The sequence below is a fragment of the Pelodiscus sinensis genome, chromosome 2 (assembly GCF_049634645.1).
Source record: "Pelodiscus sinensis isolate JC-2024 chromosome 2, ASM4963464v1, whole genome shotgun sequence".
Classification (NCBI taxonomy): domain Eukaryota; kingdom Metazoa; phylum Chordata; order Testudines; family Trionychidae; genus Pelodiscus; species Pelodiscus sinensis.
The window spans coordinates 17,588,637-17,609,196 of NC_134712.1; the positions used below are offsets into that span (position 1 = coordinate 17,588,637).

The 20,560-nt window shown below is 47.9% G+C and overlaps 1 long non-coding RNA gene across 1 annotated transcript in view; it reads left to right on the top strand.

Annotated features, from left to right (window-relative positions):
* The window catches only part of LOC112545869 (uncharacterized), a 289,154-nt gene that overhangs the window by 145,581 nt on the left and 123,013 nt on the right, over positions 1 to 20,560 (top strand). Inside the window, exon 5 of the long non-coding RNA XR_012901218.1 lies at positions 10,730 to 10,884. This is a non-coding gene — a long non-coding RNA (uncharacterized LOC112545869). The remainder of the gene's footprint in view (positions 1 to 10,729; positions 10,885 to 20,560) is intronic.

Sequence of the window (20,560 nt, forward strand, 5' to 3'; positions counted from 1 at the left end):
CTCCCCTGTGCCCACTCCTCCAGTAGCCCCACTCTGAGCATGTGAGCTACTCCTCCTCCTCCCCTATCCTAACACCTCCCTCTACACACCTGCCCTGCCTCTCTCCTCTGGTGCTGGTCCCTCCCCTGCAGGTGTCTGCCCTTCTGCTTCACCCCCAGAATCCTCTGGCACCTGCATCTTCCCTTATCCCTGCACCCTCCTAGTGCCCCCCCTTCCCTCACTGCCCCTGCCCCCTTTACCCTCTTTTTCCCTGATGTCCACCCCCTCACCACCCTCTGCCCCTGTTTCCCTCATGCCCCTGTGCCCTCACACATGACTTGCTCCATCCCCACCTTCCTCATGCCCACCCCTTCTTTCAAGCCTTCTCCCAGCACATCCCCCTCCCTCCTCTAGCCCCCAATGACCTTACCCTCTCCTCTCCTAGCATCACCCTGTCCCCCCTCCCACTGACACCTCCTATCCTGCCCTTTTTCTCATTGTTTCCACTTGGCCTCCTGGCATTTGTCTCTCTCCTCCACCCTGTTCCTTGGTGCCTTCCCCTTTCTTCTCCTGACCTGCCCCCTTCCCTTCAGCTCAAGCCCCTTCCTCTCCCACCTCTTCCCCCTATTTTTCTCCCTTCCCCTCCCCCACCTTCTGCCTTCCAGTTAGTGGGGCTGGAGTCTGTGGAGTCGCTCCAGCTGCTGACCCAGGACCAGGTGGAAGGTCTCCAAGAGACACATGAGACCATAGTAACCACAGAGCTCAATGCCCCAGTGCTCTCGGTAGGACCCGCAAATGGAGGCACCAGGAGCCACATTTATCCTCCAGGCTCAACATCCCACCTGCCTATTTGTTGTTTTTTAAGTTTTTCCTTTTTTATAAAGTACCTTTTGTAAAAAAATTATAAGTACCCCCAATGCACACACCCCTCGCACAGAGCCAGCCCCCCGTTCCAATGCATTCACCCCTTCCCAGAGGCAGGCTCTCCAGTGCCCCCATCCCAAAACACTCATGCCTCCCCCTGATCAGCCCCCCTCAGTGCCCCCATCCAAATGCACTCACCCCTCCACCTGAATGAGCTCCCCCAGCATCGGGAGCACCCCCCATCAAATCCTCCCCTCCCACAGAGCCAGGCATGGGAGGAATGGAAAAGCCGGGTAAGGGACTCTACCTTTAAAGTGGCTGCTGCTGCTGCATGTCCCTGCTTCCTCTGCTCGTAGCGTGTAGAGCCAGGATCACTGAGCCAACTTCCGGTCTCTGTTCAAAAGCATCATGTGGGCCAGAGGAGCGTGCACTTCGCTCCCAGCCCAACCCGGCACCCCCCTAGCATGGTGCCCTGGGGCAACTGCCCCCCCTTCACTATGCCTCTGCTCCCACCCCTGTATCCTGCATTCACAGCCCTTTTGAATTCCCCACTCTCTCCCTGCCCTACTACCCCTCCCCTTGACACACACCCTTCTGATGTCACTAGTCCCGCCCCTTTCTGCAGCGGGCGCACAGCCCAGAGGGTGGCTGACGTCTCCTGGCTCGGTGCTTTCCCGCCTGCAGGGCTGATCTGCTGTGCCACTGCACCAGAACAGGTGGCACAAACCAGCGTCCGCTCCCTGCGTGACCCATAAAACACATGGGTCAGCGTGGACTGCATGCGGGATGGATCAATCTCTGACCAATTGGCTTAGTCCGTTCCGAGACATTAGGGTGTGCCTGGGCACACCCGGCACACCCCGTGCGCATGCCTATGCTGTGCACGTGGGTGCACATGGAGTGCCAGTCCAGAATAATCATCTCCATGACTCTCTCACACAGGAACCCCTCAGCCCTTTTCACAAGGTTCCTGGATAGTCCTGCCTTACTATGCCCTCTGTGGTGTGACACTTTCCCATGAGAAGCCACCACTAAGGAGTCTGGGGTCATGGAACCACACAGCAGTGCCACATATGGCACAGAGTTGCGCCCACACTTGGGCAGCATCCAGTTGCAGTCAAGCGTGGCAATGCAGAGGAGACCAATCCCCTGCATGGGAATCTGCCGGGGGAGGGAAGAGGAGGAGAACTTAGTATCACTCTCTCCAGCAAGTGGCATCTGCTGCTCACACATCTCCCCCAACACCCTGCCCCCTCTCCTCCAGCATTCAGGAGTAGAAGTTCCCTTTCTACTGGATACCACTAGTGCCAGACCTGGTATGTGCAGGACACAGTAAAAGGCCGAGCTGCTCCATTCCCGGCTCTTTCCCGCAGACTCCTGGGCTGGCTGGCACCTTATCATGCTTGCTTGTTTCCAGGCTGTGGGTGCAGTGATACTCCACTGGGACTTCCGTGATCCTGCAGGAAAGTGCCCACTGTCTAAGCAACAGATGAGGCCATGTGCTCCTCCCTTACCTTGGTGATGGAGTGCATGGCCTTGAGCATGGAGTGGGCCACTCAGCCACCTCCCCACCCCCACCATGCACCTGTCCCCCTGGCTTCTCCTCCGAGTCCCCCCAGGAGCCTCCAAACATGGGGCAGTGGGACCTCGAGGGTAGCCCCATCCCTTGTTCCTGTTGATATAGTGTGAGGCATGGTGGTTGGGGGCCAGGATGGGGATGTGGGTGGCATCTATGGCCCCCTGCAGTTGGGGAAACCCATGGCGGCAAAGCCATCCATGATGGTGTCAACCTTGCCTGGAGTGACAGCCCTCCATAGCAGCACATTATTAATGGCCTTGGCTACCTGCAGAAGCAAGGCCCCGACTGTGGATTTCCCCATGCCGAACTGGTTCCCCACAGAGTGGTAACTATCCAGTGTGACGAACTTCCACAGGGCGATGGCAACATGCTTCTGCAGGGGGATGGCAAGTCTTAGCCAGGTGTCCTGTCACCTGAGGTCAAGGGCGAGCCATTCACAGAGCTGCAGGATTGTGGCCTTCCTAAAGCAGTTCTGGAGTCACTGCTGGTTGTCCCATCGCTGCAGGATGATGCAGTCCCATGAGCCAGAACTGGTCTCCCTCTGTCAGAAGGAGTGTTTCATGGTGTCCAAGGGATTTAGGGGCATTTGAAGCAGCTGGTACACGAGGAACTGGATGAAGCGGTTCTTTGGTTGGGGCTGGTTGTCATCCTGCTGGCAGTGTGGATGAACTCTGCCATGAGGTGCAGGACGAGGTCAATGAACCTGGTACTGCTTTGCAGCAACTCTGGCTCCATGATATGAGTGCTGTGGCATTTGCAAGGGCAGCCAGAGCACCTGAGTCTGGTGTCCCACAAAGGGGGAAGTAGTGGAGGAGCGGTGTGTGAGACGTGGCCATGGAGAGGAGCCCCTGAAAGCACAGGGGCTGACCAAGCAGCCAGACGAAGTGTCCGCCATCCTGGTGCCCTCCCCAGAGTGATTTTAGGGATTCTAAGTCTGAAGCAGGTGCCAATCAATGTGGCCACACGATTTTGAAGTAATTCTGAGCTATTTCAATGATCCCTTGTAGTGTGGACACGCTATTTCGACATTTTTATTTTGGGAGTTATTTCAATTTTACTTATTTTGAAATGATTTCCTAGTGTAGACATGCTACTACAGACTAATGAGTTTCCTACAGCCTTAGCTAAGAGTCAGGTGGCTTTTAACTCATGCAATAGAGGCTCATGCATTTAATTCCAGAGGGCTGAGGTTTGATCCTGCCCACTGATGACCAGGTTCTGTCAGTGTAGAATTAGACCCAGTATATAAATTGGCTTATATATGTAGACCTGCTTGAAGAGCCAATTTAATCAAAGTGCTACATAATTGCGAGCTACAGTTTGACTCAAAAATAATCCAAAAATGAAACCAAATGGGTCTGATCATCAGACAGAATAGTTCTACTGATCTCAGGGGTGCAGTCCCGACATCCCCCACTTGCAGATCTCGCTGAATGAGGTGAGATGAATGCAGCCAACAAAACTGTCGTGAATGACCAAACTTAAGTTGTCATCTTAGAAATCTTAGAGACAGAAGACCACAGAACAGATTCTTTCATGAAGGACTACAGTAGTGTTTCATTGGATTACATCAGCACATGGCTACTAGAGAAGTAGAGAAATATGCTAGAAAAGCATATTTACTTTTTTGGAGGTGTTCAAAGATCTTACAGGACGGAATCAAGATGCACAGAATACTAAATGATCACCATAGTGAAAGGCCATGCATTATTTACAAGCACAGTGTGAGCTGTCAGGTCACTTAAATCAATTATTCACCATTTGTTCAATTTAGCTTTGTATAAATCTTCTTTTTCTCACTCAGCGAATTCCAAATTTACTACACAGCCGTATGCTGTGTCTATAACGAGAACAGACTGGAATGTACAAAAATGCAGACAGCTTGCTAAATTTATAATTGATTGCTTGGCAAATTATTGGTGTCTACCTCTTGCTCTGTTTCGTCCATCGTGTGATTTTTTTTTTAAATGCATAAATCAAATATGTGGTCTCTCTAAATTTATTATTTGAGCTCGAGTTCTATGCTGCTTTCAACTAGCGTATATAGCACACTTCAGCCAAACCTGGAGAGCTCCCCATAAAGACTCAGCAGGAGAGCATGTATTCATAGGCTTATAAATCCAGAAGGTCCATTATGGCCCTTTACCTCCCGCAATAATTAAGGCCATAGGAGAAAAATGCAAACCACGAGTCAAATGACCATCCCTTGATAATCTGGTCCAGCTGGTAGAAATACATGTGGTGTAATACTATTATCCATAGCCTGGTGTTGATCTTGATGACAAGGCCAGGAAGTATGACTTAAACAGCAGCAGGCTTAGGTTCTGCTGGATCAGTGGGAGAAGTGAATTCCTGAGCTGAGGGTCTATCATTGAGAGTAACTCTGCTCTGGCTCCCTGATTCAATGTGTGGTTTAGTAGCTGAAACACTTCAGACAGTCTATGATGAGAAAGGTGAACTCTAAAGCTCTGGGACACATCCATTGCTGTCTCTAACATTCCTTCTGCAAAGCCACGCCAGCAGGCAGCCACAGTCCGTATTGGCAGGAGCATTGATTGGCGTACATCAGGAGGCATCACAGGTAAATGGCTCATTGTGTCAGGGTTCATATTCAAGAAGTGAGGTTGCCATTTTCTGGCTAACCACAGATGGGCGGGAAAAATCCTTTAACTGCCCAAGATATCTGCTGGAAAACTAAGACAGCAAAACCCAAAATGTCCAGGAAGTTCTTGGAATGTACTGGCAATAACTTTGTGTTAGAAGGTGAGGAAGTAACCAGAGCACCCATTTTAGATGCAATTCTGACTAACAGAAGAATTGGTTGTGAATCATCCAAGTTGCCTTCCATCTTTAGAAAGTGATCCTGAAATAAGGGATTTCGTGATTCTAAGGAAAAGAAACAATGAAAGCAACAGAAAAACAAACAGTGGACTTCAAGAGCATGTCAACACTGCGGAGAAGAGCATCCCTCTGGAGGTTGATCTAGCACTTGATTTAGCGGGTCTAGTATATCAAATCAAATCTAGTATGCCCAAATCATATGGTGAGGGCAGCCCTCATTCTGCGAGGAGTAAGGAAAGCCAACAGGAGCATGTGCTTCTGTTGGCCTCCCGCAGTGTAGATGCAGTGACTGGGCTTAAAGTAAGTGAAATCCAACTACACATTTTGTGTAGCTGGGTGGTGTTCCATAAGCCGACCTGGCTGGTCTAGTGTAGACCAGGCCCAAGAAAGCAGACTATAACAAACTCAGTGAATGGATAGTTAAGGCCCCATGGGAAGAAAATCCAAGGTGAAAAAAAGTTGTCAGGAGAGCTGGCAGTTTCTGAGGCAAAGGCACATCAGCAAACAAACCTGAGGCAAAGGAAAGATAGAAGGAACAGTAAGAGTCTTCTAAAATTCTATTAGGAGCTCTTTAATGAATTGAAAATGAAAAAGGAATCCTACAAAAAGTGCAAATGTGGAAAACTTGTGAAGGAGGAGGACAAAAGAATAGCCTAATTGTGTAGAGACAAAACGAGCAAGGGACATGAAACACTGCGAAGCTCTAGAAATATATTAGGAGCAAGAGAAAGATGAAGCAAAAATATAGCTCTCCTACTTAGTAGGGAAGGAGAGCTAATAATGGAAGACAGTAAGCAGGATGAGGTGTTTAATGCTTGTTTTTCTTCAGGATTTGGTAAAAAGGTAAATTGTAACCAGATTCTTAACAGAATTCATATTAACAAGAAGGGGGAATGAACACAATCCAAAATCATGAAAGAACAGATTCTAACCTAGGCACTGACTCTGTGAGCTGGAGCACCCATGGGGAAAAAATGGTTAGCACCCACTGGCAGCCCTGTGGATCACCTCTTTTCTCACCTGAGGCCCTGCTGATCAATGGCTCCCCCTCCCTCTTAGCACCTCTCCCCATGGTGATCAGATGGTCAGCTGTGTACAGGAGGTGCCGGGGAGGAGGGAGGGCAGGAAAAGGCTGGGGAGGAAGATGCAGAGATGGAAGCTGGCAGAGGGACCCGGGGCGGGGTGGGAGCTTAGGGAAAGACGGAATGGGCGTGGGGCCTGAAGTGGAACAGAGGTTGAGACCTCAGCAAGGGTACTCTGTCCAATTGTGGGTGACACACTTTAAAAAAAGTTGGGAACAAATTGGAGAAAGTCCAGAGGACAGTAACCATAATGATAATAGGTTTAAAACTATACCCTATGGGGAAAAGTCTTTGAAAAAACCAACCCTGGACGTTAGAGAAAAGAAGACCAAGGGGTGAGCTGATAACAAACTTCCAATATGTTAAAGGCTATTATGGAGAGAGGGTGGGAATCAATTGTTCTCCATGGCCACTGAAGGAAGACAAGACATAATCAACTTAATATGATGCAAAGGAGATTTAGGTTAGAGATCAGGAAAAGCTGTCAAACAATTAGTCTAATTAATTACTGTGTTAGGCTTCCAAGGGAGGTTGTGAAATCCCAGTCACTGGAGATTTTTAAGACAGGTGAGAGAAAAACCTCTCAGAGATCGTTTAGGTTTATTTAGTCCTGCCTCAGCACAGGAGCCTCAACTAGATAACTTCTTGAAGTCCTAACAAAACCCCCAATGCTTTAGGAAAATTGGTTGGTGAATATGCATCTGCATAACTCAAAGATGCTTTATGCAAAACAGGTCATGTAACATATCCATTTTACAGTTACAATCTGATATATCCTATTTTTGTGCATGTATCATTCTTGTACATGAAGTTAGAAATATGACGTATGACTCTGTATATAATTCTAAATGTGCCACCATTAGTGATAGTTGAGGTGCTTAATGACTCAGTACGCAAACCAACAATCTGTGAATGGTCAGGTTTGGCCTATAAGCCCAAACTGTGGTTGGTCAGCCCTGGGGGTGAGTCTATTTAAGCAATGAGAAGCCATCAATCCTTTTTCAGCTGGCCTTTGAAATGGCAACAGACACTGGTGTAGATGTACTGAGCTGTTAGTATAGATGCAGCCTTGGAGGGCTCTGATTAGTTATCACCCACCCTAGCTGTTCAGGTTTTCACCTGCCAAGGGCACCTGTCAGCAAGGGACACCCTAGCTGTTCATCACTAGTTCTTAGAGTGCTGGCAAACATGGCAAGACAGACTTGTGCTGCAAATGGGAAGGTTTTCCATGCACCACCTCTCTCTTCTCTAAGGGAGCCTCTCGATGTGGACCTAGCTTATCCCACAACGTTTACTATAAGAGCCGCGATATCAGTGTATGTCAGCCAAAGTGTTTAGCAAAACACCCTTATGGAGAGGTCGCTGAGAGTAGAGACAGGGATCCTGATGAGATGTTCTATTTTTCAAATAAAGCGCCTTACAACACACCAAATTTTGTTTTATCGTGTCAAGTTAAGGGGTGAGAATTACATCAGCTGCCTTTCACAACACATTTTAAATCCCCAAGTGACACAATACATCAGTGATAGAAAGCTTCCTCCACAAAACCCCGGCAAGACTCCCAGCTAATGACGTTCCATGAAACTTCTTCCAGGAAAATTGCTTGAAACCGCTGAAGTAATATCTAGGATTTCTGCAGCCTGTTCTGCACGATTCATTCAGCCCTCGGTAGCTTAGACGTTATTAAATTTGCATGACTTTGTATTAAATAAATAAAGTGAAGCACAACAGCTGGGGCTACTCATCTCTCAGGCATATGCCATCCTGTGTCAGATCCAAGAAGGACTTGACAGTGTTGTAATTACCAAACTGGGTCAGTGGTTAAATAGAGTGCAAGGATTGTTATAACACTGACCACTTGGGCTTTGCAACTTTCTTTTTTAGTAACAAAATCTCAGCGTATGCACTGTATCAGAAGGTGCCTATGGACTCCAGCCTGTCTGCGAGGAATCCTTATTTATAGGACTAGCCTCTACTTATACAAGTAAGAGTATGTCAGACCAAACTCTTACTGAATAACACCATGCACTGAATAGGGTTCATGTTGCAAAATGTTTACTTGCAGAAATCCCATTCAGACATAGGAGAAAAGGTGACCTTGTGGGTTTCCAAGGTTTTGAGACCTACTCCAGATTCTGCTACAGACTGCCTATAAATCCAGTGTTCTCCCCAAGCTACCACCCATGTAGCATCAACAAGGTCTCAGTAGAGGCAAAAAAGTAAATAGGACAAAAAGGGGTGAGGTGTGGCAAGGGCACCAGATCATGGCACAGAAGTTTGGAATACAACTTGAGAGTGTCATTTGTTTTACTAGACCATACAGGCCATTGGGTTTGCCCACACAACACACCAAGCTTGGATCTAAGTGACCCATACCTGAAGACCTGCTGTGTTCAAGCCCGTACTTGTGCATCTGCACTGCATTGGAAACCTGGGCCTCATAACCACGCTGCTTTGGCTGTACTGCACTGTTCAGACCAACTCAGAACTTCAGCATCTGGTGTGTATCCCAGGGCTGCCAGTGCCCTCACCAGCTGTAGCCATTCAAGAGCTCGTGCCATAGGGGACTGTGCACTTGTCTGTTGGTGTGACCCACAGGACTGGACCAAAAGAGGGTTGGGTGGCTTTAGACTGCAAACACATGCAGCCAAGCCATCAACAGAATCAGGTAGATTGTCTGTGAGGTGCTAGTGGACAGAAGGTTTTGACCGGCCAAGGGATTTGCAACCCAGCTGGTTCAACTGGCTCATGCCTTTTGCTTTAGCCTCATATTCCCCCTACGCTTCTGGAGAAGAGCCACAAGCACAGACAGGTGGGATTGTTCTGAAGACCGGGAATGACATGACTAACATTGGGTCCCGAACTTTCACATGAAGAAGCAAACATTCCTGGAGGTTTGTGATCAACTGGTCCTCCAGGACCAGAGCACTCACATGAAGGCCTACATTTTTAACTGTGAGAGTAATTAACCACTGGAACAACTTATCAAGGCTCCTGGCCAATGTTCCCTCTAATTTTTTTCATCCATATATGTATTTTCCCCTCTGGGTGCGGAATAAATTTTACATGCACCAAGGCATATGTGAATGTGCACCACCAGTAAAAACAAAACCTAGCTGTGGGCACTCTGCTAACCAGCTGGGCAGCATCTGAATCTCTCCTGAGTGGCTGCCCAAGAGCGCAGGTTACAGGGCACACAGATCATGTCAGATTCTCCAGCCTTGTCAACTTTTCAATCAACACTGGATGTTTCTCTGAAAGATCTGCTCTGAGGATTATTGCAGGGAGAATCTGATATGGTAGGAGATCTACTGATTTAGGTTTTGCTGGGATAACTCAATCCAATGTTGCAATCCCAGAAGTGTTACGTTAAGCTACACATTCAGATTGGCTTGTCGGTTTCATATCTGTATATAATCACAGGGCTAGATTGTGGCTTTTCCATCACAGCCCAGGGTAGTCCTGAGCAGCTCAGGAACTGCACCTGGAACACTACCTACCTGAGACACACAGGCCTGGAGGAGGGATTACCCTAGGACTAGGGGACCCTCCACTCCATCTTCTGGTGGATCATTTGGGAGGCTTTGACCATGCCCAGGATTAGGAGGGTAAGTGGTAGGAAGTGTCTAATGGAAGCAGGCACAAAGCACTCCTGGGTGTTTGATTTCATTGCCTTTCCCTGAGCAAGAGCTTGATGGAGAGGGAGCGCTTGGCTTTCTGTGGTCCTTGAAGGGGCCACAAAACTGGAGATGAGGGAGGTAGAGACACTAAGCCCTGAGGTGAGGGCAGGTAGCCTACACAGCCCAGGATGTGGGCTGAAGACTTTATTTGGGGAAGACATTGGACCTGTATATTTTGTTGGTCTGAATCCCTGGAAAGGGCTGGACTCAACAGGTGACCAGAGAGCTGAATCACTCGTCTAGAAAGGAGTCTGCCTGTCCACCACAGCGATCACCAGCAGGGGCTGCTAGAGATAGGGCAGAGTTGGGACCCAGGTACCTAACTACAAGGCAGCATCACTGGTAAGTGCTGCTGGCCATAGCTGCTTATGGAACCAATAGCATGGTAATGCAGAACTGCCTCTGTTCCCTTTCTTGGGGAGTAAATTGAACAAAATATAAGAACGCGAGAGGTTTTGGAGCTTGGCTTAGCTTCTCCATTTCGTGTGAGCTGCTTCAGATTTGGGCCTGGGCCAGTAGCTGAGTTTTGTTTATAGTTTAGAACAAGGGTTGGTGATGGAAGGGAGGGCGAGAGAAGCGAGTTTGCGACAGCGCTGGTGCTTTAATCTCTCGGGCTGCATCACTCAGCACCCTCATCCAGCACCTGCCTGCGGGAATTGGTGCTAGCCCTGACTAAGGCAGCCACGTCTCTTCTTCAACCGCAGGAGCCACGCCCCATGGGAGACGAACGTTACACCCAACAGAGTCAGGCTGGATGCATGCACCAAGTTCACATGGGAGCAGCACCTCCCCAGAGGAGCTCCAAGGGAAAAGACGGAGAGCTTAGAGCATTGCGACAGTGAGGATTCCCTCACCAAAGGTACCAACTAACTAAGGACTTGATGGTGCCATTTAAACATTGCCTTTGTCAGTGGAGCTACGCTTATGCTTTCTGCCTTAGGTGCCTAAGTGTACAGAGATTTTATACCGCTCAGGACCCCACAAAGGGACAAACACTTATTTCCCACCATCCTCTCTCTTGGTCAATGTACAGGGTGGTGCAAAGCTATGGTCCTGCAGTCTGCAATTGGGGGAGTAAGGAGGGAATGGTCCATTTGCTCTCTCTTGAGAGCAGGGCCTTCTATTCTGGCTGGAAGAAGAGGTGATATTCTCATTTCTCCCCCATCCCTCAGGGTACACCTACATATGGACCAGACACAATTTGGTCCTGAGGGAATAAATAACAAATACCTGGTGTTTTTAAAATTAGAAACTAGTGCGAGGGAGATGCTGAGTAGGACTACGCTCCTAATAGCACTTGTACAGCAAGCTGCTTCGCTGTGCTGCTAACATGTCTCTGCACGCACTGTGAGGTTAGTAACATGCCCATTGTGTTTGTCTGTTCGCTCTTCCATGAGTTTATAGCTACTTTATGTAACTAGCACACAGGGGCCACATACTACGGAGCTGGCTGGTGACATTTTTAGCTGCAGCTGGAGTTTTCTAAAAGCTGCACTCCTTTCCTTTTAGTTTTAATGATTCTTAAGGGCTAGTTCCAGCACTCTGGAGGAGAAAGTGTCCAGGCAAAATATTTTAGTGTGTCCCTGTGTGTTTGTGTCACACTCTGGAGGGTTCTCATGAACACTGAGTACTGTCTTCAGACACTTTTGAGCAGAATTTGGACCTATGTGTTTCAGATGCAGGAGAGGAGGACTTCTTTCTGCGCACATCAGAGTGCTCTGTGGTCGGGTCCGTTTTTTTCTATGCATTTTTCCAATATTCCTTGATCTTTCTACTCGTCACACTTGCTGACACCAGGAATGACCTTCCAAAGGCCAGGGCTCAAAGCTGCGGCAGTCTGTGGCATTGACATACATGTGAAGTGAAAGCTGCGGCCCACTGGGCAATGACATTTATGTCACTGAACAGCGTGCTGTAAGCTACAGCATGTTCTGAGAGTCTAAGGTCAGAAGGGACAGCTCTGATCATCTAATCCGACCTCCTGCATAACACAGGCCATAGAAATTCACCCGGTCACCCCACGTTCCACCCAGTAACCAGTGGTGTCTAGACACATGTAGCAGAGAATCACTTTATGATTGGGCATGATCTACAGACCTGTAGCAATCACTCTTCAGTCAGAACACAGAGTGAGGAACGCTAATGGATTTTAAGTGCCAGCCACCTCTTCACCCCACTGGGGCTTTGGTTCCTCTTCTGGAAAAAAAAATGGATCTAACTCTCATTTAATGAATAACTCTCAAAAGCCATGATGTCTCAGGTTAAGGGCTTTGCCGTGTCCTTCAACTCAGAGGCCATTCTTGAGGGCCTGGTGGGAGGAAGGACAAAGGGTAGTGGGAATCAAGCTAGCTTGTCCCCATTAAGGTTTCTTTCTCAGGAACAAATCGTATGAATTTAAGATTATATTTCTTATTCCAGGCAAAATTACATTGAAATAAACCCATTTGGCCTGATTTGCCACCTGAAGCCACTTTCAAACCACTTCACTAGCCTAAAGGGGGCAGCAATGGGGGAATCTTCCTTGGCAGAGGCCTGTGTAGCCAAAGTCAAGTGGCCCTGAAAGTCCTTTACTCCCTGTCCTAGAATCGGGTATGTGCCAGGGGAACAAAGGGGCAGGCTGGCAAGGGCTGCAGCCAGAACCCATTGCACTCTGATTGTTCTCTCTTTGAACCTGCTCTCGCTTGTGCTGAGGGCAGAGCAGCTCCCGCGCTGCCCTAGAACACCCATTGAGAGCAAAGGTTTAAAGGGCACTAGTGCTGCCACTTTTCCTTCCTGGCTCCAAGCCCAAGTCTAATGAATCAAGCCCATGGTGTCTCCATAGCTGAGATGCGCTATTCCAGGTCAAACCACACTCCCTATGGGCTGCTGAGTCCACATTAGCAAGATGGGAACAGCTGTCCTCCTGCAGACTTCAAAAGACACCAGGAGCGCACAGCCTGGAGTGCAGTCAGTCTGCCAGGGAGCCTGATCACACCATTCGCAGGTGAGAGCAGCGTGCATGTGAGGGCAGGATCAAGCCCACAGCTCATAGCCTATGTGGGGGCTAGATTATAATAATTGCTGGGTGGATCTTAGTGTTGCTACATTCATATCACAGCAAAAACTCCTACATACGTTGACTGGCTTTTTGGTAGAATGTAACAGGGATGCTTCCTGGAGAAAAAAAAAAAAGACTCCGGAGCAATTATCTTGTTATTTCATTACTCTTCCCAGGCTGCTTTGTCATAAATCGCATTTCCATCCTTCGGGCTTGTGGGTGCAGAGCTGCTGAATGTGTTTAACATCTTTTCATCAGCTGACTACTACGGGATGACAGAGCTAGGAACTGAATAACTCATTAATAGTGCTGGGCGAGGTAGAGGGATCTTGTGGGCTTTAAGGTGGACCTCACACTCTCAATTATTTGTGGAAGGAATATAAGCTCTTTTCAACTTGCACTAGTTACCACTGAGCATATTTTTGTCACCAGTCCACAATGCAAGGAAACTGTGGGGCTGCTCTACATTGTTGCATCTGTTACCATTACATCTTCTCCACACTAGGGATGGTCTGCAAGAAAACTCCCCATTGCCAGGAGCAGTCCAGATGCACTGGTGTTAGCAATGGGCAGACCCCTAATGCAGCTGTACTGCCCACTGGCCATTTTAAACATCGTAACAGTGAGACCTGCTCTGCACAGGGTAGGATGCCACATGGTTTAAAACACCAGCAGGAGCTCATGGTCCTTTCTAGGGAAGGGCTCTTCATGTTGCAGGGGAATTTACGCTAGTGACTCTGTGTGTGTGTGTGTGTGTGTGCGTGTATGTGTGTGTGTGTGTGTGTTTATGCTAGTGACTCTGTGTGTGTGTAATATTGCTAGCATAAGCACAGAGCATACACAAGAGGCACAGAGCCCACGTCCTGTAACAATGAATGGTCATACTGCCATCAAGTGGGCATACAGTGGAAAAGCAATGGGAAAGGGAAACTAGGTGAAAGTTCACAGTGCACAGGCATAGCTCAGAGGCTAAACATATCCACCTTTGTGGAAAAACCACAGAAGGGAAAAACTGGTCCAACCCCACAAGGGACAACTGAGGTGTAACCTCCTTCCCCCGTGGTGAGGATGGGAACCTCGTGAGAAAGGCAGGAGATGGGCAGCTTTATCTATAGAGGCTGGAAGTCTCTGGGAAACTAGGGTGTCTGCTGCATGGATCCCCAGCTGGGAAGGTGGAGATGAACACCGCTTGTCTTCCTCTCCTGGAGGGATATGACTCATCTGCCCCACCATTATCTTAGCTGTGCCCTCCTACTCCTCCCTGCAGGGGGTCATGCAGCAGTCTGCCATTGAGCTGGTCTCCTTTCCCAACGGGAGCATGGCCGATAGAGTAACTGCTGTCCGGCCTGTCCAAGCCTGTCCCTCTGTCACACTTGCAGCTCCCTTCCCTAGGTGGAGCTCCCAGAAAGCATGTGCAGTGTGACGGAGGGGAGGTGTATGCACTTCGGGCTCTGGACCCATCCCTGCAGTTATGTTGGGAACTTTCTATTCCTTTCCGCTTCTTTTCTCCCTTCTCAGTGCTTGGGCAGGACCATAGAGGCCTGGTTCACAGGCCTTCCAAGTGTCCTCTTCAAAAACTTAGCAAATGTGACAGTCCCAGCAAAGGTGTATCCAAGTGGGTGCCCACATGTTCCCCACACGCTAGTTCTAGTCCATCTCTTCTCCTGCAATACATTGTCTAGCCTTTTTCTTTTTAAATGCCAAGCCATGGGAGTCCCAAAGCTTTCGTTTGAAAGACTGTTTTTTTCTGTCTCTGAGAAGAAAAGGTCCAGGCCCTCTGCAGTATGGTAGCATTTCACAACAGCTATATATTTTACTTTAATATACAAACACAGTCCCAGATTATTCTAAATTGCAAATGGGCCTGTAGACAAACTGCAGATCCCAGCAATCTGGGATCCTTGTCCCAGCGTAGTGGCCATGTCCTCAACAAAGCAAATGCCCTCTTCTATCCTGTCAGCCCCACACAGTTCATACACTTGTGGGAGCTGAGCACACAGGAAGCGTCAAATCGATCTGCAAGCTCTAGACAGTGGGTAAGGGATGCAATATATTCCCATGGTGCAAGGCTGCATGTGCATGGTCCTCACAAAGACACTGGAACAATTTGTATAGTGGGGGTGTTGAGAGCCATTAAACCAAACTGTAAACTCTGTGTATCACGGAAACCACTGCAAGTCTGGAGGTGCTGCTGCACCCCACCTGCCAGCCCCTTTGAAACCTCATATACCGAGATTAGAACAAACTTCTTTGAATTCTTCACCTTTCCACACCGAAAAGAACAAAGCAGAGAAGTTAGCCATGTTGGTCTGAGGGGTGTTCAGTGCATTTGGGGCCTGGCGATTTCTGCTTTATGCCTGTCAGCGTTTCACACAGTGGAATTTGCCACAGGCCAGCTATGCGAGTTCCACATTCCAGATGGCTATCGTGTAAGACAGTGTGTGTGAAATGCTCTAACGTGCAGGAAATTGTACCTTGTTTTTCAAACCATGCTGAGGGAAGGACCCTCTGAGGCCTCATCTGAAGGCACCTATTGTCTGGTAGCTGGGTCACTCTGGATCTAGGGAAACTCAGTGAACTGTACCTGCAGAATCAGATACAAACACTTCTGTCAGGTGGGGATGAGACTGGTTCATGTCTCTGATGGAAGAATTCAGGGACCAATCCTCAAAACCATGTTATTGCCCCAAATCCATAATGGCTCCTGACTCTGCATACAACACAGATCACCATCCCCAGGAGCTACTCCACTGGAATGGAGGGTGGAGACCACAGGAAGGGAAGACTGAGCCCAATTAGTCCCTATGAGGGGGCTTTATGAGGAGAAGTAATACTGTGGAGTGGGACAATGGGTCGGCAGCCTACTTGCCACACTGGACACCCTACTGAGGGCCTTTGAGAGTCTTGCTGGAAAGGGAAAACAACGTACTGAAGCTGGCCTCCCTACCAGCAGACATCTAGTAGGATTGCATCCCCTCTCCTTCCGGTGATGAGGGGACCCTCATTCTGTGAAGCTGAAAAAGTCCTCTTCTTTGGACAGTCTAAATATAAGCAGGAGTCAGGGGCCGTTATGGATCTTAGGCAATAAGATTGTTTTAGGGTTTGGTCCCTGGATTCTCCCATAAGTGGAAGGAGCCAGTCTCACCCCCATCTGACACAAGAATTTGTATCTAACACCTGCAGAATTTAATCATGGTGAATGGCCCTGTAGAGCTGAGTATGGAATTACAGCCCTGCTGTGCAATATAGTGGGATTATACCGGTTGTCTAAGGAAGAGGCACCATTTGTTCTTTGCTACATCCAGCAGGTTTTCAGAGTAATTTCTGTAGTACTTGTTGAGTTCTATAATTTTACAATTATACAATTTACCTTACAGGTAAAAAATAGTTTGTTTAGGCAGCAGGTTTTGAGTCGATCCCTATTTTGTCAATGGGAGTATTTCCCTCCAGTGACTTTAATTGTGTTTGAATCAGTTTCCTGGTGAGATGGGGCTGCTCCCACTGTCATATTCCCTCCCCATTTCCCTATGTAGCATTGCTTGGCTGGCTATCGGCCTGATTTGCAATCAGAAAGTTAGTTTTTTGGCTTCACGTGAGAAATTGTCCCTCCCCCCCAATCCTTTGACTGTTTGCGTCAAGCAGTGCAGAGTGTCTGCAATGAGGCAGCTCTCCTGCGGTGGAGCCAACTCTGTGCACCGAGCTTCAGCTGTTTTTTGGAGCGTGTCTGTTCACATCACTGAGCCGAGACTGAAGTAATGCAAATTACGAGATGTGGAAATGTGATCTCTTTATTCTGTAATTACTGCACTGTGAAATCTGAGACTAGATATTTACTTTAATATTCTCACAGAGCAGGAGGTCCCCAAGGTAGGGAGCAGGGGGAGGGAAGGCCAGCAAGGACAAATAGCATGGACCCATTTGTACTTGATTAAATATGTTGACTATAGATCATACCCTCCAGGGCAACAACCATCAGCAGCAGCATCCAGCTCATACCTTGGTGTTTGAAAGCAACTGACACTTTGTGGATATGTTCCTATGTAGTAGTTCAGGGATGGGGAGACTTTCCCTGGTGGCCTTACCAACTCTTGTGACGTCATTACAAGTTGCACAATTTTTAGCCTAACGCCCCAGGTTCTGGAGTCTTGCGGTTACATGAGCTGGTCAGCTTTTGTTCTCGTCCCTCTATCCCCACTTTGGTACGGTTCTAGCTATAATGAGCATGGAGAAAATCAAGAAAACACCTTAGCAGCCTGAAAACCAGAACTCAAATAAAGACCCAAAAATGTGTAATTGTTTTAGTCTCATTTTTTAAGACAGTCTCATGACTCTCAGTGTTTGAACACCTGACAAGTAGGAAGATCAGTATTGCTGATATTATAACAGCTTCTAGAGGCTTCAGTGAGGACCCTGCTGTGTTAGGTCCTCTATGAATATCGCCATGTCTCAAGAGGCCTATGTACCCTACTCTTCATTGCCCCAATATGGCTTAAAGTCCAGGTTAAAAAGTGAGAATTATTTACCATACACTGTGATCGTTCCAAGGGTGAGGTATACAGAGTTCTGTGGAACTTGAGTGTACACCGTCACTTAAGCCACTGCCAGTCTGGGTTGGGGGCAGGGGGGATGGAAAATCCATGCTAGATCTGCAAGGCACTTTGATCTTAACCATGCTGATTTTCTTGTGTGTGCCTCCTCTCATTGTTGGCCTTCTTTTGCAGGGAAAGAAACTGGTCCAAGGACTACCCTTTGAATTTTTCTATGGCTTTAGGATCTCTTTGCTTTCACTGTGTACAACGTACTCCATTTCAGGGCTATTGTAGCTAGCTGCTGCTTGGTTCTCTTACTAAGAAAAAAAAAACCCGCACACAATTTCAAAAAAAAATTACAGTCTTTCTTGTGTGGCACATGGTGGTTCCTCATTGCCATATTGGCAGTGCTACCCCTGCTCTCCCTGGGTATGTCTACACTACCCCGCTAGTTCGAACTAGGGGGGTAATGTATGCATACCGAACTTGCTAATGAAGCCCGGGATTTGAATTTCCCGGGCTTCATTAGCATAAAGCCGGCGCCGCCATTTTTAAAAGCCGGCTAGTGCGAACCCCGTGCCGCGCGGCTACACGCGACACGGGCTAGATAGTTCGAACTATGTAGCCATTCCGAACTATCTGTATTCCTCGTGGAACGTAGTTCGAACTATCTAGCCCGTGCCGCGTGTAGCCGCGCGGCACAGGGTTCGCACTAGCCGGCTTTTAAAAATGGCGGCGCCGGCTTTCTGCTAATGAAGCCCGGGAAATTCAAATCCCGGGCTTCATTAGCAAGTTCGGTATGCATACATTACCCCGCTAGTTCGAACTAGCAGGGTAGTGTAGACATACCCCCTGTGAGGTAACAGCATCCCCAGCCTGGACAGGATTTGAGTGTGGGGTAGATGAGCCCTGATCCCTGCCCTGGGCCAGCCATCAGTGGGTCACCCCGCCAGCCCGCCCCCTACCACTAGTGGGGTAGGCCTGGACAGCTAGCTCTCTACAAACAGCTGCCACCTCAGCACAGAAGGGTTGTGGGGATGCTGACATAACTTTGCCAGGGCCCCCAGATTTTTCTGAAATGATGCCTCTCTTCTCTCAGTGCAGATCAAGAGGAGAGTCTGAGCAAAATATGGCCTGAGACCACTTTTATGTCGTCCCCCCGTCTTCATCTCTGGGGCTGGCGATGGATGTGCCAGACTCTGGTGTAAGTTAATGCTCTATGCCACCTTGGCTTCTCTCCACACTAGAGGGGAGCAAATCTTTAGGGAGCTTGGAGTGTACTTGGTTTCCAGCTGCTTTGTGCAACCAGCTCAGCTCAGCACAATTAGAATGCGAGGCAGCATGTGCGCAAGAAGTTGTGAGCAGTTCTATTTGAAAACAGCGTTTCAGCATGTAGAATTGAAGCCCTTTATGCCGATCTCATTTACACCTGTCTAGCAGTGGGATAAGGCCATTGCCTACAATGGCATTGCTTCTGTATTTAAGTGCAAGTGCTATCCAAAACCAGCTCAGTGTCAGGAAAATGAGAAGCAGAAAACACTGATTAACAGCATTGTTCTCTACAGTATATTTTCTAAATACATAGCATCTGCTTTGCCCTATAACAAACGGCTCCAAAGAAGCCATTCCAGTCAATTGAGTCAATGATGCCCAAACTAATACTCTCTTAAGTAGAATAGTGATAGAAATGTAGCCGTGTTAGTCTGGTGTAGCTGAAACAAAATACAGGACTATGTAGCACTTTAAAGACCAACAAGAAAATAGTCACAACCATATATACCAGTGGCCCCCAACTTTTCGAGGTTGTCGGGCGCCAGGGGGCAGGGACACTTGCGCCCCGGGGGCGGCCCCCCCCATAGTTGCATGCCCGGGGCCGGCACTCCCCCCACCAAGCGCCGCGCGCCCGGGGCCGGCGCTCCCCCCGCCATGCGCCCGGTGCCAGGCCAGCCCCGAGCACCTGGCGGGCGCATGGAAATGCCCCGTGTTGGGGACCACGGATATATACCATAGGATACAATTAAAAAAAATGAACACATATGAAAAGGACAAATCACATTTACCTTCCTCCCCCCTGCCCTGCATCCCCCTTCTGTTCTGAAATGTGATTTGTCCTTTTCAAATGTGTTCACTTTTTTTTTAATTGTATCCTTTGGTATATATAGTTGTAACTATTTTCTTCCACTATTTGATCTGAGGAAGTGGGTCTGGCCCACGAAAGCTCATCATCTAATAAGCCATCTTGTTAGTCTTTAAAGTGCTACATTGTCCTGTATTTTGTTTCTCTTAAGTAGGGCTTTGATGCAATAAACTACAACAGTTCTAAAAGGAGTTGTTACAATTTACTAGAAGGTCACTCAGTTTCTCTGAGTGGCCTGTGATCACAGCTATTTTGGAGGCATTATAAGTGTCTGATGGGTTAATGATCTGCTAAATAAGAAGTCTTGAAGCAGAGACCTTGGCAGAGTGCATGCTACTGGCTCAGTCATACCAAAAATGCATGTATTTATAAAACCATAAGTATTGGTGGTAGTTATTACCCTGTCTGGAAGCCCTAGTCTACACTAGGGAATTATTTCAAAATAACTTCCCTTCTTTCAAAATAATAGGTGGGCCGTCCACACTACCAAGCCCGTTATTTCAAACTAACAGGCTGGTTGTTTTGAAATCTGTACTCCTGCTTTCCTCGGGGAACAAGCTTATTTCAAAATAGTTATTTTGGGAGTTATTATTTCAAATGTAGTTATTTTGAAATAATTTCCTAGTGTAGACATGCCTGAATAGACTTGCTTCTATTTTGTGCTATTTGTTTTGTCTTTTATTTAAAAAACCTCCTCGTCATCAACCAATCTTGCAAAGTCAGCATGAAAACTGGTACTTTCAGAGCAGGAACAAATCTGTTCATCCATTCTTACAGCAAAACATTGAAAAAATGGATAGGGTCCAGCTCCGAGGTCTGGCCACCCTCCACG